The 14,074-nt window shown below is 49.1% G+C and overlaps 1 protein-coding gene across 4 annotated transcripts in view; it reads right to left on the bottom strand.

The window, feature by feature from the left end:
- The window catches only part of B3GALT5 (beta-1,3-galactosyltransferase 5), a 33,282-nt gene extending 19,530 nt beyond the window's left edge, over nucleotides 1-13,752 (bottom strand). For all 4 annotated transcript variants that reach the window (XM_069014379.1, XM_069014883.1, XM_069014819.1 and 1 more), the window contains exon 1: nucleotides 13,647-13,752. The gene's annotated coding sequence lies outside the window, so the exon portion shown is untranslated. The remainder of the gene's footprint in view (nucleotides 1-13,646) is intronic.
- Between the last annotated feature and the right edge of the window lie 322 nt (nucleotides 13,753-14,074).

The raw sequence follows: 14,074 nt of genomic DNA, 5'->3' as shown, positions 1-14,074 counted from the left end.
GTTTTAGCAATTTGCTTCTCCACGGTTTTTAGGCTTCCCAGCTGTCAGCAAAGCCAGGGAGACTCCAGGGCACTCGGTCTCAAGGCACTCCCTGAACGGGCAGATTACATGGCCCAGTGTCTGGTAGGGGCATGAGGGGAAGGAAAAGAAACTCTGGAATATCAAGCCTTTGTGCTGGGGAAAAAAAATTACCCAACAAGCACAGTCTGCTGCTCTCTGCCTCTGATTCAGGATTGTGTTTGCTGTGTGAGTCCATCCCTACCCCAGCATTTCAGCAGAGTAATGCACACATGTGCCTCTATTTCACTAGCAGTAAACTTAAGCCAACATATATCTATATGAAGTCAGGCCTCAAAGAGTGAGTCAGGGCTAAAATCAGTGTTGCAAGTGAACTAAAATAATCTAAGCCTGCTCTAAATGCACATAGCTTTAACCTGTCACATCAAATGAAAATTATATACTTAAACTGTAATCTTCCTGTTCCCTTAGTCATCAAAAGACGCCAGATCAAATTAAAAAAAAAAAAAAATGAGAGCGTGGATGCTGTTCAGTGGATGAGGAGGAGGTGGGGCTCATGGAGCAGGATATTCACAGAATCTTTTAGGTTGGAAAAGACCTCCAAGATCATCAAGTCCAAGCTGTGACCCATCCTCACCTTGTCCCCAGCCCAGAGCACTGAGTGCCACATCCAAGCCTTCCTTGGACACCTCCAGGGATGGGCACTCCAAACCTCCCTGGGCAGCTCTTTCCAATGTCTAATCGCCCTTTCCGTGAATAAATTCTTCCTGAGGTCCAACCTGAGCCTCTCCTGGCACAGCTTGAGGCTATTCCCTCTTGTCCTGTCCCTGTTCCCTGGGAGCAGAGGCCACCTGGCTGCCCCCTCCTGTCAGGGAGTCATAGAGAGGGATGAGGTCCCCTCTGAGCCTCCTCCAGTCTAAACAACCCCAGCTCCATCAGCCACTCCTCATATGACTTAAAATTCAGCTTGAACCAAGGGGTGTTTCTGCCTTCCAAGCCAGACTCAGCCCCAAACTCAGCCCCCCCAGCACTCCCATCCATCCTTCAAGCAGAAAACCAGCAGCTTGAATCGCTGGTTCCCTCAGTGGCTCTGTGTTGTCATCTCCTCTGACAAGTCTGGGTGGGCATGGCCTGGTGAAGTGACAGTAAATATTTCCACACCCGAGTTTGTCAGAGCGTGAGGCAGGCAGAGATAAGGTCAGGCTGCGAGCACCCACCAAAAGATGCCATTGTTTGCCTGGGGTTGAGGTTTGCTGCGTTTTTTGTTTTCTCACCACTATGAAAAATGTGAGTAGCAAGCTCTGTCCTTGGGTTTCTCTGAGCACATGTGCTGATAAGGCAGCTGTGGGGGCAGGAGCTCTTGCAGCTGAAGGGGGTCACTGATTTACAGTCTGCCACTTGGTGTAGGAATGGGATGTTTTGATGGCTTCACTGCTGACTGCACTAGGAGTTTCAAGGATATTCACTTTAATGCGAAATTAAACCCAATGTTCATGTAGAGCTTTTCAAGATTTTTCTACAGAGAATCTACATAGATTTATTTCAGTCAGGAGGAGGAGTTTTGTTGGAATAACAGCCTCAGCCCTTCAATGGGCACAGTTTACGTTACAAAGACACTAACAGCAGTGCAGATCAATCTAATGTGAGGAAAATTGTTACCAATGAAGCCTACTTGTAAGGCAGCAAAATGGTTTCTACCCTCAGATTTGCAGGTTTGTAATTCTACTGATGCAAAATTGATGGGTTTTACCCAAAGAAGCTGGGGCTGCCCCTGGATCCCTGGCAGTGTCCAAGGCCAGGTTGGACACTGGGGCTTGGAGCAGCCTGGGACAGGGGAAGGTGTCCCTGCCATGGCAGGGGTGGAATGAGATGAATTTTAAGGTCCCCTCCAACCCAACCCAACCCATTCTGTGATTCTAAACCCACACCTTTGGCAGACAGTGCAGGGACTTTGGTAGACAAGACACATCAGGTACCTCACCATGCACGATTTATATTCACTGATTTTATAACAGCACCTCTGCTAACGGGGGGGGGAGGGCGTTGGAGCAGTGCTCACTTCATGAAACCAAAATATGCAAAATTCTGCCACAACTTGTGCAAACAAGGCCTAAATAACTCTCTGCATCAGCAGGTAACAAGACAAGGGGTAGCCAGCGTTGCGTGCTATCCCCACAGCTGACTCCTGTAGCCATCAGTGCTCCTGGGGCTGCCTCCTGTCCTACTTTAATCCCTGGAAGCTCAGAAGGGTTTTTCCTGCTGACAGAATCATGTCCAGGAAGGTTTTGAGTATCTCCAGAGAAGGAGACTCCACAGCCTCTCTGGGGAGCCTCTTCCAAAGCTTTGTCACCACAAGAAAGTTTTCCTTCAAATTCAGATGAAACTTTGTGTGTTGCAGTTTTTGCCTTGTCCTGCTGCTGGGCACCACTGAAGAGTCTGGCCCCATCCCCTTGGCACCTGCCCTTTGATATTTGGGTGCATTGATAAGTCATACAATCACTGAATGGTTTGGGGTGGAAGGGACCTCAAAGCCCATCCAGTGCCACCCCTGCCATGGCAGGGACACCTTCCACTGTCCCAGGCTGCTCCAAGCCCCAATGTCCAGCCTGGCCTTGGGCACTGCCAGGGATCCAGGGGCAGCCCCAGCTGCTCTGGGCACCCTGTGCCTGCCCACCCTCCCAGGGAACAATTCCTGCCCAATATCCTTCCTGAAGATGCCAAAGCCACCTCACCACCCCAAAGAGCAGGCTGAACCCTGGCTCTGCATGGCTTTCAGCTCTCCCTGCCCTCTGAGGACGGGCTCGGGGCTGGCAGCCAGGGCACTGTGGGTTTCAGCCCATCCTCACCCTCATCCCTGCCGGCCTCACACTGGCCAGGGCTCAAAGGTTTGGCCTCAGCCGTGACCTACATAGAGCAGGCAGCTCCCTCCTCATCCCCCTCGCCGGGCTGAGCCATCTCAGCTGATTACATCCCGTGTCCTGAGCTGTTTCCAGGGCCTGAGTCCCGTTAACTCTTCCCGTCGCTCCACGTCCCTCCTTGAGCACGAGACCAGTGCCTGGCGAGCACCCTGGATGAAAATGTGGCACTGGGGCTCTCAAGTGCCACCAGAGCTTCCCACATCCCTCCTTTTGCATTAGGGGGATTGGGCTTGGAGCCATTTAGGCTTTAACTAAGGCGTGTGGCTTGTTTCAGTAAATAGTGCAGGTTATGAAATGCTGGGGCCACCAGAAAAGTGCAGCACAACCTCACCCTCACCACCTGTGGCATTTGGAGCTCTCCTGGAAGCTCTCCTGCCTTTGGCTGTGAGGAACAGTCTGGAGGGACGGGGACTGGACACAGCTGAGGGTGTCCATGTCTGCCCTGGGCACCAGTGACCCCCTGAGCTCCCCAGAGCTGTCCTCTCTCCCAGCAGGCACAGAGCACTGCCCTTACACTGATGATAATCGAATCACACACTCCAGGGCTTCTGCCTGAAGGAATAAGGAAAGCAGATTTTGGTTTTGGTCCCTGCCCACTGTGCAATTAACTGGAAGTATGTGAAGGCTTCCCGTGTGTTTGTGGTTTTTTTGCCCCGTCCGCTCATTTTGAAGAAAAAAAGAAAAAAGGAAAAGAAAGGGGAAAGGGAAAGGAAAAGGAAAAAGGGGAAAGGGAAGGGAAAAGGGAAAGGGAAAAAGGGGAAAAGGGAAAAAGGGGAAAAGGGGAAAAGGGAAAAAGGGGAAAAGGGAAAAATGGAAAAACTGAGCGGGATAAAGGGAAAGGAAAAGGGGGAATGGGAAAAAGGGGAAAAGGGAGAAAGAGAAAGGGAAAGGAAAGGGAAAAAGGGAAAGGGAAAGGGAAAAAGGGAAAGGGAAAGGGAAAGGGAAAGGGAAAGGGAAAGGGAAAGGGAAAGGGAAAGGGAAAGGGAAAGGGAAAGAGGAAAAAGGGAAAAAGGGGAAAAGGGAGAAAGAGAAAGGGAAAGGAAAGGGAAAAAGGGAAAGGGAAAGGGAAAAAGGGAAAGGGAAAGGGAAAGGGAAAGGGAAAGGGAAAGGGAAAGGGAAAGGGAAAGAGGAAAAAGGGAAAAAGGGGAAAAGGGAGAAAGAGAAAGGGAAAGGAAAGGGAAAAAGGGAAAGGGAAAGGGAAAGGGAAAGGGAAAGGGAAAGGGAAAGGGAAAGGGAAAGGGAAAGGGAAAGGGAAAGAGGAAAAAGGGAAAAAGGGAAAAAGGGAAAAAGAGAAAGGGAAAGGGAAAGGGAAAGGGAAAGGGAAAAGGAAAAGGAAAGGGGGAAGAGGAAAAAGGGGAAAAGGGAAAAAGGGAAAAAGAGAAAGGGAAAGAGATAAAGGGAAAGGGAGAAAAGGAAAGGGAACAGGGAAAAGGGGTAAAGAGAAAGGGAAAGGGGGAAAGGGAAAAGGAGAAAAAGAGCAAGGGAAAGAGAGAAAAAGAGAAAGGGAAAGGGAAAGGGGAAAAGGGAAAAAGGGAAGAAGAGAAAGGGGAAAAGGGAAAAAGAGAAAGGGAAAAAGCAGAAAAGGGAAAAAGAGAAAGAGAAAGGGGAAAGGGGAAAGGGAGAAAGGGAAAGGAAAAGGGTCAGTCATGAAAAGCCATGGGGAAGGTCAGGGGCCACCTTGGAGCTGTGCAGGTCAGAGGATGGAGCCCAGGTGCTGCGATATTGCTGTAGGATCAGCACGGAACAATCCATGCTGGGAACCCTCTTTGGGAGCCGAGAATCTGCAGCCTCCCCACGGGGACAGGGCAGAGCTCTCGTCTCTTAACTCCCGAGGGAAGGACAACACCCAGGCACGGATGTGATCCCGGGGAAACAACGCCTGAAAGCCAGGTTTAATAAACTCCTTCCCTCCCAGCCTTATCTGCCTGCAAATGTTTTCTCAGCCCTGACTGATCTGAGCGCCGTTATCTGGTGCAGAGCATGAGATGGGGGTTTTGATGGAGCCTGATTGAAGTGCCAAAAAATGTTCACTCCGTTATGGTTCTGACAAATGGATCCTTCTGAGCTGCTGAGTTTAATGTGCTTTTTTTAAAAAATTTATTATCAGCCTGTTCCTGTTCTGGGCCAGCAAGAGAGCAAAAGCCAAGGGGGAGGTATCCAAATAGAATATTTTTTGATCTGGTTCAAAACAAGGGCTTGTCAAGAGAGAAGTTTCGGGTCATTTGGGTTGAAACCAAGTATGCCAAAGTTTCCAGATTTAAAAAGCAAAGCCCACCCTGCCCTGCACATGTCCTGCAGAGCCCTGCATAGGGCAGAAGGCTCCAAATCCAGCTGAGCACAAGTTAATCTGCTGCCGGGCACGGCATTGGTATAAAGTGGGATACAGAGGAAATGTGATACAATATTACCTTCAAAGAAATTGGAAATTCAAAAAAGTTCTCCTAAAAGCTCAAAAGAAATGAAATATTTTTGACTTTGTCACTCTTTGAAATGTTTCCACTCTGTTTCAAGATGAATTCCAAGGAGTGAAAAGTGTTTTTCACAAAAGAAAAAAAATGCCATTCAGTGAACACTTATTTCTTATTTACATTCCTGTTTATATTTACATTATTTATATTTATATTCTTATTCTGTTTCTTAGATCTGGAACTGATCTATAGCATATAGCCCTGTCAGCATCTGAAATAAAATTATAACTTTTTTATCCTATTTTTTAGGGAAAACCTTGTTTATCAACACAGTTCTCCATCCACTTGCTATACCACACTATTTTCTGTTCCCTCAGAGCATTTTTTGCAGTGGTTTTGTAAATTGAGTAATACCCTTGGCTCCACAAATACTTATCAATGCTTTTTAAATATTTACACATTAAAGTATATACTTTTTTTTTTCTATTTGGGTTTTGGGTTGGACTTTTTGTTCAGGTGGATGACAGTGGATATTGGTCAACCATATGTCCATCTTCTCCATGACTTCCTGGATATTTAGCTCACACTTGGCATCTGCTCTATGGACGGCTTCCAACCTTTTTTTCTTTGTTGCTGGAGGATTTGTCGGGTACATGAGGCGGGGATCTCGTGGATGAGGATCCAGGCTGGAGCAGGGAATGTGACCCTGAGAGAGGGGAGAGGCAGCTCCTGCAGGACCTCTGGGAGCTGCAGTGCTGAAGCCCCCCCATGCCAAAGGTGCCATTGCTGTGTCCTCCACCTGCTGCTGAAACACAGAACCATGGAATCATTGAGGTTGGAAAAGACCTCCAAGATCATCCAGTCCACACTTTGATCCCCAGCCCAGAGCACTGAGTGCCACCTCCAGCCCTTCCTGGGACACCTCCAGGGATGGGCACTCCAAACCTCCCTGGGCAGCCCCTGCCAAGGCCTGAGCTCCCTTTCCATGGGGAAATTCCTGCTGCTGTCCACCCTGAGCCTGCCCTGGCCCAGCCTGAGGCCGTTCCCTCTCCTCCTGTCCCTGTTCCCTGGCAGCAGAGCCCGACCCCCCCGGCTGCCCCCTCCTGTCAGGGACTTGTGCAGAGCCACAAGGTCCCCCCTGAGCCTCCTTTGCTCCAGGCTGAGCCCCTTTCCCAGCTCCCTCAGCCGCTCCTGGGGCTCCAGCCCCTTCCCAGCTCCCTTCCCTGCCCTGGACACGCTCCAGCCCCTCCAGGGCTCTCCTACAGGAGCCAGAACTGGGCACAGCCCTCGAGGGGCCTCTCAGTGCCCAGCACAGAGGGACAATCCCTGCCCTGCTCCTGCTGGACACACAATTCCTCATCCAGCCCAGGTGTCAGTGGCCTCTTGCCCACCTGGGCACCCCTGGGCTCGTGTCCAGCCGCTGGCACAGCACCCCCAGGGCCTTTCCCAGCTTTCCAGCCCCTCTGCCCAGCCTGGAGCTCCACGGGGTTGCTGTGACCAACATTCCCTCTGTGGAAGTGTCTGGTTCTGGAGAGGATCTCCCTCATTCCTGCACCCTGGGCTGGTGCTTGCATCACTCACCTTGCACAGGACGACACCCTGAGGGTATGTAAGAGTCACTAAATAAAATAAATGGCTGGTGGAGCAGACCTTGCTCAAACACCAAGCTGAAGAGCCCCAGTTTTGCTCCCTGCACCCTCAGCAAATACAGAGTTCAGGTCTTCTTGCAGCCAGGGTGGCCACAGCTTGTGTATTTTACTTCAGCCCTCTTCCACTCTGCCCCATGAAACGTGATCTCCAAGGTGTGGACAACAAAGGCAGTGCCCAGCTGAGTGTTTATAGATTTATTTCTGAGGGCTTCCTTGACAGCTGACTTTACAGGAATGGCATTTTTTAAACATGAAACACGATTCTCAAGTGAAAGAATGAGAGGAAATGGCCTCAAGTTGTGACAGGGGTAGTTCAGATTAGATATAAGAAAAAGACCTTTTTCCCTGGAAGAGTGGCCAGGCCTTGGAATGAGTTGCCCAGGGAGGTGATGGAGTTGCCAGCTCTGGAAATGCTCAAGAGGTGTCGGAATGTGACACTTTGGGACATGGTTTAGGGGTGATTATGGTGGGACTGGGTGATTTTGAAGGTCTCTTCCAACTTCAATGATTCTGTGACTCTATGAAAAGAAAGTTTTTTTAAAAACCCAACAAAATTTGCAGATAGTACGACTTGCTCTGCTTACAGGCATTTTATCTGATCTCTAGTTTATATTCCCCCTCTCAACCCCCTTTTTCTCAGGAGATCTAAACCGTGACCCACCCAGATCAGGGTGGGCTGTGCTCACCCAGACACGGGGGTGTCAGCACCCTACCAGCTCCTCTTTAGCTGAGTTGGGCCAGGAAAACTGGCTGCCCACAAGTTCAGAGCTCATTAATCTTTCATACAGAGCAGTAAAACATAGATGAGCAGTAAATGTACCTGTCCTTGCTTCCTCTTGCCCACTGTATCAGCTCTGTGCTTTTAGGGATTCGGTCAGAGTTGGGCTGCAAATGTTAAACCATCAAATCTTTAAGCAATTGGAGACTCTGGAGGCTTTTATTGGGTTTGCACGGCCAAGCTTTGGTAGTGGGGGCAGGGGTTACAGGAGTTACAAGTTCCCTTTTTTGGCATCTTCTCAGCACAGAGGGTGTCTCCCAGCCCTTGCCCACAAAGAAAGAGGGGAAACACTTCTTTTTTTTAAAAAATAAAATCAGGCAAAATATGAGAAGGCCATTGAGCTTTGCTTTTGTGGAACCTTTCTTTTTTAATCTAACTCCTTTAGAGGAAATGCCTTGTACAAGAAGCTCATCCAACTCACGGGAAAAAATTTACTCCTGCTGGAGTCAGTTTTTGACCAAAGGGCAGCTGTTGGGGTTTTCTTTCTGCGAGCCATCTGTGTCACTGAGAAATGCTTTCAGGGATCCAGGGGCACCCAAAACTTCTCTGGGAAACCTGTTCTAGTGCCTTCTACCCTCACAGTAAAATATTCCTTCCTAATATCCAGTGTAACCCTGCCCTCTGGCACTGGGAAGCCATTCCCTGGCTCCTGGCCCTCCAGCCCTTGGCAATTGTCTCTCTCCAGCTTTCCTGCAGCTCCTTCAGGCCCTGCAAGGCCACCCTGAGCTCACCCCAAAGCTTCTCCTCTCCAGGCTGAACAATCCCAGCTCTGGCAGCCTTTCCTCCCAGCAGAGCTGCTCCATCCCTCTGCTCATCCTGGAGCCTCCTCTGGCCGCTCTCCAGCAGCTCCACGTCCTCCCTGTGCTGGGCCCCAGGGCTGGGGCAGCTCTGCAGGTGGGCTCTCACCTGAGCACAGGGACAGAACCCCACAGGTGATGGCCCAAGCAGGGAAGAAGAACTTCCCGAGTTTCTGCCGTCGGCTCCGCGTCTAATTTGGAAACAAAACCCACAGCGTGACAGGGCACCCTTGAGGAGTGTCTGACCTTTATCTCTGCCAGCCTGGGCACAGCGGGCTGGGGTCTGTCTGTAACCCAAAGAGGCTTCGTCACCTCCCGGGGGATTATCCCGGCGCAGGTTCCTGAGCCCGCCCGCTGACGCCACAGGGATCGAGTGTCTGCCAGGCTCTCTGATGCTCGAGTTGTAGCAGACACGACTTCAACACGCCCCCCTTGAGACGGCAGGCACCAAAATATCTGTGGTTTTAGCAGCAGTCGCTTAGGGAAGAGGTTGATGCTGAGGTTTGGAATAGTGACAGTCGGGCAAAGATCACTGCGGGTTAAAAACGCACTGCTAAGGACAGGAGTGAGGAATAATTGGCTAAGGACATTTAGCACTGGTTGAATTCACTCTTTTCAGGTGCCTCTAACACACTGCAGGTCCTGTACACCCAGCATTTGCTGTCTCTCCTTGCTTTACAGCCCATGTTCCTCCTGACACACGCCGTACCGCAGTGCACAGCTGACAAAAAGATGTTATTTCCTCTTCCTCTGGACTGTTTCTTCCCCAGCTTTACGTTTTCTCTATTCCTGAGTATGAAACAACTTTCATTTCTCACCACTTTTGGGAATTTCCAGTTTGGAAATGTTGCTGCAATACACCAACCAAGGTCCTGTTGCCTCCTCTCATAAATTGGACGGTGGAAGACCTGGATAACAGGAATGGCTTTTCCCTGATCTCTCAGTGTGGATTTAACCTGTTTGGTCAGGATTGAAACATTGCACAGGACCTGCCCCAAAGGAGGTGCCAGGGCAGTGCTTTGCAATGTGACTCAGTATCCCCTTTACTTCTGAAAATAACTCCTTGGGACATCTACTCATCACATTCCTCTTTGCCATGCCTGCATCACGTTACAGCTCCCCATGGCTTGGAGACAAACCTGTGCACACAAACTTTCTGCCTCCTGGGCCAATCCTAGGAGGATAGACTCCCAGTTTCTGGCAAAAATTCTTGTTAGCAAGTGATGCTGGGACTCCATGCCACCAAATTTCTTCTGACATCTGTACTTTGGGATCTTTCACTTCATCCTGGGATGGTGTCCTGTTTTCCTCCACACTGGCAATGCTCCTCAACTCACTGCCAGGTCAAACTCCTTTGGAACAGGCGGCCTGTGCTGGGGCTGATGTTAAACACAGTCCCCAGGAGCCACCCTTGGAGGTTTTCTCTACCCTGGGCATGTCCCTGCTGACCCCTCATCCTTCCCCACAGCCTTCCCCTCTCCCGGTGCTGGGGATCAGGTGGAGGTGTCCTCACCACAGCACGGCTGGGTGACTCCCCACCCAAATTTTGGCAACCCAAGGCCCTCCAGGAGCTTCTTTCTCCACCTTCTGCGTTTGTCTCTGGATGGGCCACACTGGCAACTCCCCCCAAAACCAGCCCGAGGCTGGCCAGAAGCTGAATATAATTTTCTTATAGTGATTTATCTGATTAGGAGCACACAGATAGCATTATCCAACCCATTTCAACTGGATGCAACACAGCCCATCATTAAAATCCAGCAACACTCTAATGCTCATGGAAAAGTACTGGAGCCAATACTCCTGCTCTATCACTGACTGCTGGGAATCACTCATGTGCTGTGACATGCCCAAACTGTCACCTCCCCAGCCAGAGGGATGTGGGAAGAGAATGTGCCTGTTTTCTTTCTTTCTTTCTTTATTTGGAGCCTATTGTGGAGGTGCTTCACTTCATTGAAATAAAATAATAAGCAAACAAAAAAAGTCCCCGTGGCTAGGGGTAAGGAAAACACAGGCTGGGCAGCAGGAAAGAAGGCAGCTTGTGTGCTTGGTGCTGCCTGGAGATCTCCAGGACTGCAAATTTTATCAGAGTAATGTGATTTTGAAGGCTAAGGCTGGCAACAGGCGGGCTCAGCAGTGCTCAGCACACAGCTCCAGCTCACCTGCAGCCTCTGCTCAGCCCCACCAGAGCAAGGGACTGGAAATTGGAACTGACAGGACAATGGCATCCAGCCAGGATCCCATCCTGGAGTTCAGCAGAGCAGAAACCACGGTGCCTTGACCCCAGCCCCACAGCTCAGGGGCTCTGGATTCAACAACCACCCTCACCCTCTCTTCGTGCACTCTGAGCTCTGCTGTGTCCTGGTATCTATTTTAGAGTCATGGAACTGGTTAATTTGGAAAAGGCTTTTAAGATCATCAAGTCCAACCATTCCCCCAGCACTGCCAAGGCCACCACTGACCCATGTCCCCAGGTGCCACATCTTCACGGCTTTTAAATCCCTCCAGGGACGGGGACTCCAGCACTGCCCTGGGCAGCCCATTCCAATGTTTAACAACCCTTTCCTTGCATAAATTTTTCCTCATATCCAATCGAAACTTCCCTTGGTGCAACTTGAGGCCACTTCCTCTTGTCCTATTCCCTGTTCCCTGACAGCAGAGCCCGACCCCTCCCTGGCTGCACCCTCTTATCAGGGAGCTGTGGAGAGGGGGAAGATCCCCCCTGGGTTTCTCTTTGATCCACTGAGCTCCACTCTGGTGCTACAGAGTTAAGGAGAAAAAAAAGAAGTTCCAATTAAAAAAGTTCTTCTACGTTCTTGCATTGTTTTGTGCCTCCAGGCTTCTCTTCCTGGGGCTACATTTTCCTGAGGGATTACACTGCTGAGGAAGGAGAGGGGCTAACAGCTTTTTTCCACACCTCTCAGCAAAATCCCAGCTAGCTGGCAGGAAGGCACTCTGTGTGACATCTTCCTCTACGTGCATAAGGAAGCAGCCTCTGCAGTCTCAGAAATATGCTCCAAACTTTTTCAATGAAGCAGGAAACACAGATAAGTTCTGTTCTGCTTCAGAATGTCACGGAATCACAGAATCATCGAGGCTGGAAGAGACCTTCATGGTCATCCAGTGAGCGAAAAACAGGGAAAAGTGGCCACATTCTCAGCCATTTCTTCTGTAGGCTGCTTAATAGGAGAGTTTGGTGAGAAAGAAGTGAAAATACAATGTGAATTCTTTATGTGATAGCTGTCAGGTATCAATATGATGGGGGGAAAAAGTTATCATTTTTAAAGGGGGATGGACAATTCAGAAGCAAATAATCTCATCAAAGGAAGAAGGTGCAGTTATGCTTTCATCCTTTGATTGGTGCATTGATACTTTGAATTTATTCCCACAAATTCTCTGCAATATTTTCTCACTTTCACAGGGGAATAAAGGTGCAAGAAGTTAAATGGATAATCTGTGGTCATAAACGGGCTTGGATGAGCTGGTATCAAAACTCAACTTCTCTTAAATCCAGTGGCAGAATTATTCCTCACAAATCAGACATCCTGAAAGAGAAGATACTGTGCCTCAAAGAAACTGTGGTCTCTGAAACAGTCCCAGGTGTTCTCAGAGATTCATCCTTCATCTCTCTGAGACAAGGACTCCACAGTTCCTTCCTACTTTTATCCCTGGAGGTGTTTAAAAGTGAAGATGTGACTCTTAAGGACGCTTTTTAGTGGTGGGGTTGGCAGTGCTAAGTTTATGGTTGGACTCGGTGATCCCAAGGGTCTTTTCCAACAGAAATGATCCCAAATTCTCACTCATCACCATGGCTCTCCACCCTTAATTTGGACTCCTGTGCCCTTGATTTGTGTCATCCAACTCTGCACCTCGAGTAACCAATGAGTTACTTTCCCCTGAGCTAAATGGAGACAGAAACTCGCTAAGATTAATCTCAGCTGAGATTTGTTGCTCCCTCCCCGTGCTTCATGCTTGGCAATGATGGGAACAACAAGCATCCTTCAGGATATTTGACATCAAACCTAAAACTCACAATCTGCTTCCTGAAGAAAAAACTTTCTTGAGTTCTCAGCTTCCCAGATGATATGTCAAGCATATTTCCAACCTCCCGAAGTTGTCAAAGGATGCAGACAAACAGACTTATCTCCTTTAATGCTGATATTCTCACATTAAAGAGAAGGCTGTAAGCAAGTATTATTACTTGGAAGGTGGATGAACAGATGTGGTGGCTGGAAAAGTGGCCAGAAACCCTGACTGGGGGCTGGCACTGCCGTGGCAAAGCTCCTGAGCAGTTTCATTTCTCTCCAATGAATTTCCACGAAGGGTTTTCTTAGGAGAAAACCTCTTACACCGTTTTTTGGCTCAGAAGTGCTCTCATCCATGGCCCAAGCTGCCTTCTGGACATGCCATTCCAAACCCTTTATTAGCAACACAGTGAAGCACCTCATATTTATTTTCCTACGAAACAAACCACTGACTAACCCTATCCACTTTGTTGCTTGCCATGGTACTTGAAATCACTTCTTTTACACTTCAGCAGCTTGTGAAACTTGACAATCAATCATCCTAAAGTGCCAACAGCCACATCCTATGACATATATGGATCTGTAGGAAGCATAGCTTGAAGCCTTTCTAATTTTAGCTTGTTTCAGGATACGAGAAGTTTCAAGCATCAATCATCCAAGGAAAACGATTTACATACCAAAGTGTCACCAAAAAAAAATAAGAACAGGCTGCTGGTTTGTGTGTAACTGGGGTGCACTGGGAGGATTTTTCATCCACATGTTCCTGGAGCCTGTGAAATGCCGTGTGCTCTGTGTTAACCAGCTGCAGTTGCCTTCTCCCAGTAAAACAGGAATGACATAAAAATGCAGACAGTATTCCTCCAAGTGCCTTTAAACCAACAGCTCACAAATTTGTGCTCCTGGTTTTCATTCAGCTGTAGTTCAGAAAAGACTTAATTCTTTGCCCAGTTGCACTAAATTACTGCAGAAAGTATTAAGCTTATGTAAGCAGAATTAACATTATGGCCAAAATCACCGAGCAGCAGCTGGCCCCCGGTTTATCCTTGGCATACTCACAGCCTCCTTTTCTCCTGGCAGGATGAGCAGCACATGCTGATCCCAAGGAATGCCCCAAATTTCTGTGCTGGCTGTAGGATCTCCCGCTATCCCGTTTGCTGTTCCACCCCAGTCACCAGCTGAAGACCAGGGTAGTGTGTCCCTCCTACACGGGAGGCTTAGCATTCCTCACATTCCCTCCCAGCCTTCCCAGATTAGACCCTCTCCAGAAGATCACTGCTATGTTTCTGCCTTAAAAAGAATGTGCAAAGTGTGGTGGGTTTTGTTTCAAGCCCAAAGTCTGTGCCCTGCCTGATGTCCTGAGTACACTCAGGTTTTTGTTGAGGAGGGAAAAGTGGAGCTCGTGGTTCATCAGCCACGGGAAGCTCGGGCAGCCTGGGAATACATCAAGGCACAGCACACATTGGATTTACCACACTTCCAGAGTG

Source organism: Aphelocoma coerulescens, chromosome 1, assembly GCF_041296385.1.
Source record: "Aphelocoma coerulescens isolate FSJ_1873_10779 chromosome 1, UR_Acoe_1.0, whole genome shotgun sequence".
NCBI classification, from domain to species: Eukaryota; Metazoa; Chordata; class Aves; order Passeriformes; family Corvidae; genus Aphelocoma; species Aphelocoma coerulescens.
Note: the sequence above shows the minus strand (reverse complement) of the source record. Positions and strands in the feature narration are given on the sequence as shown.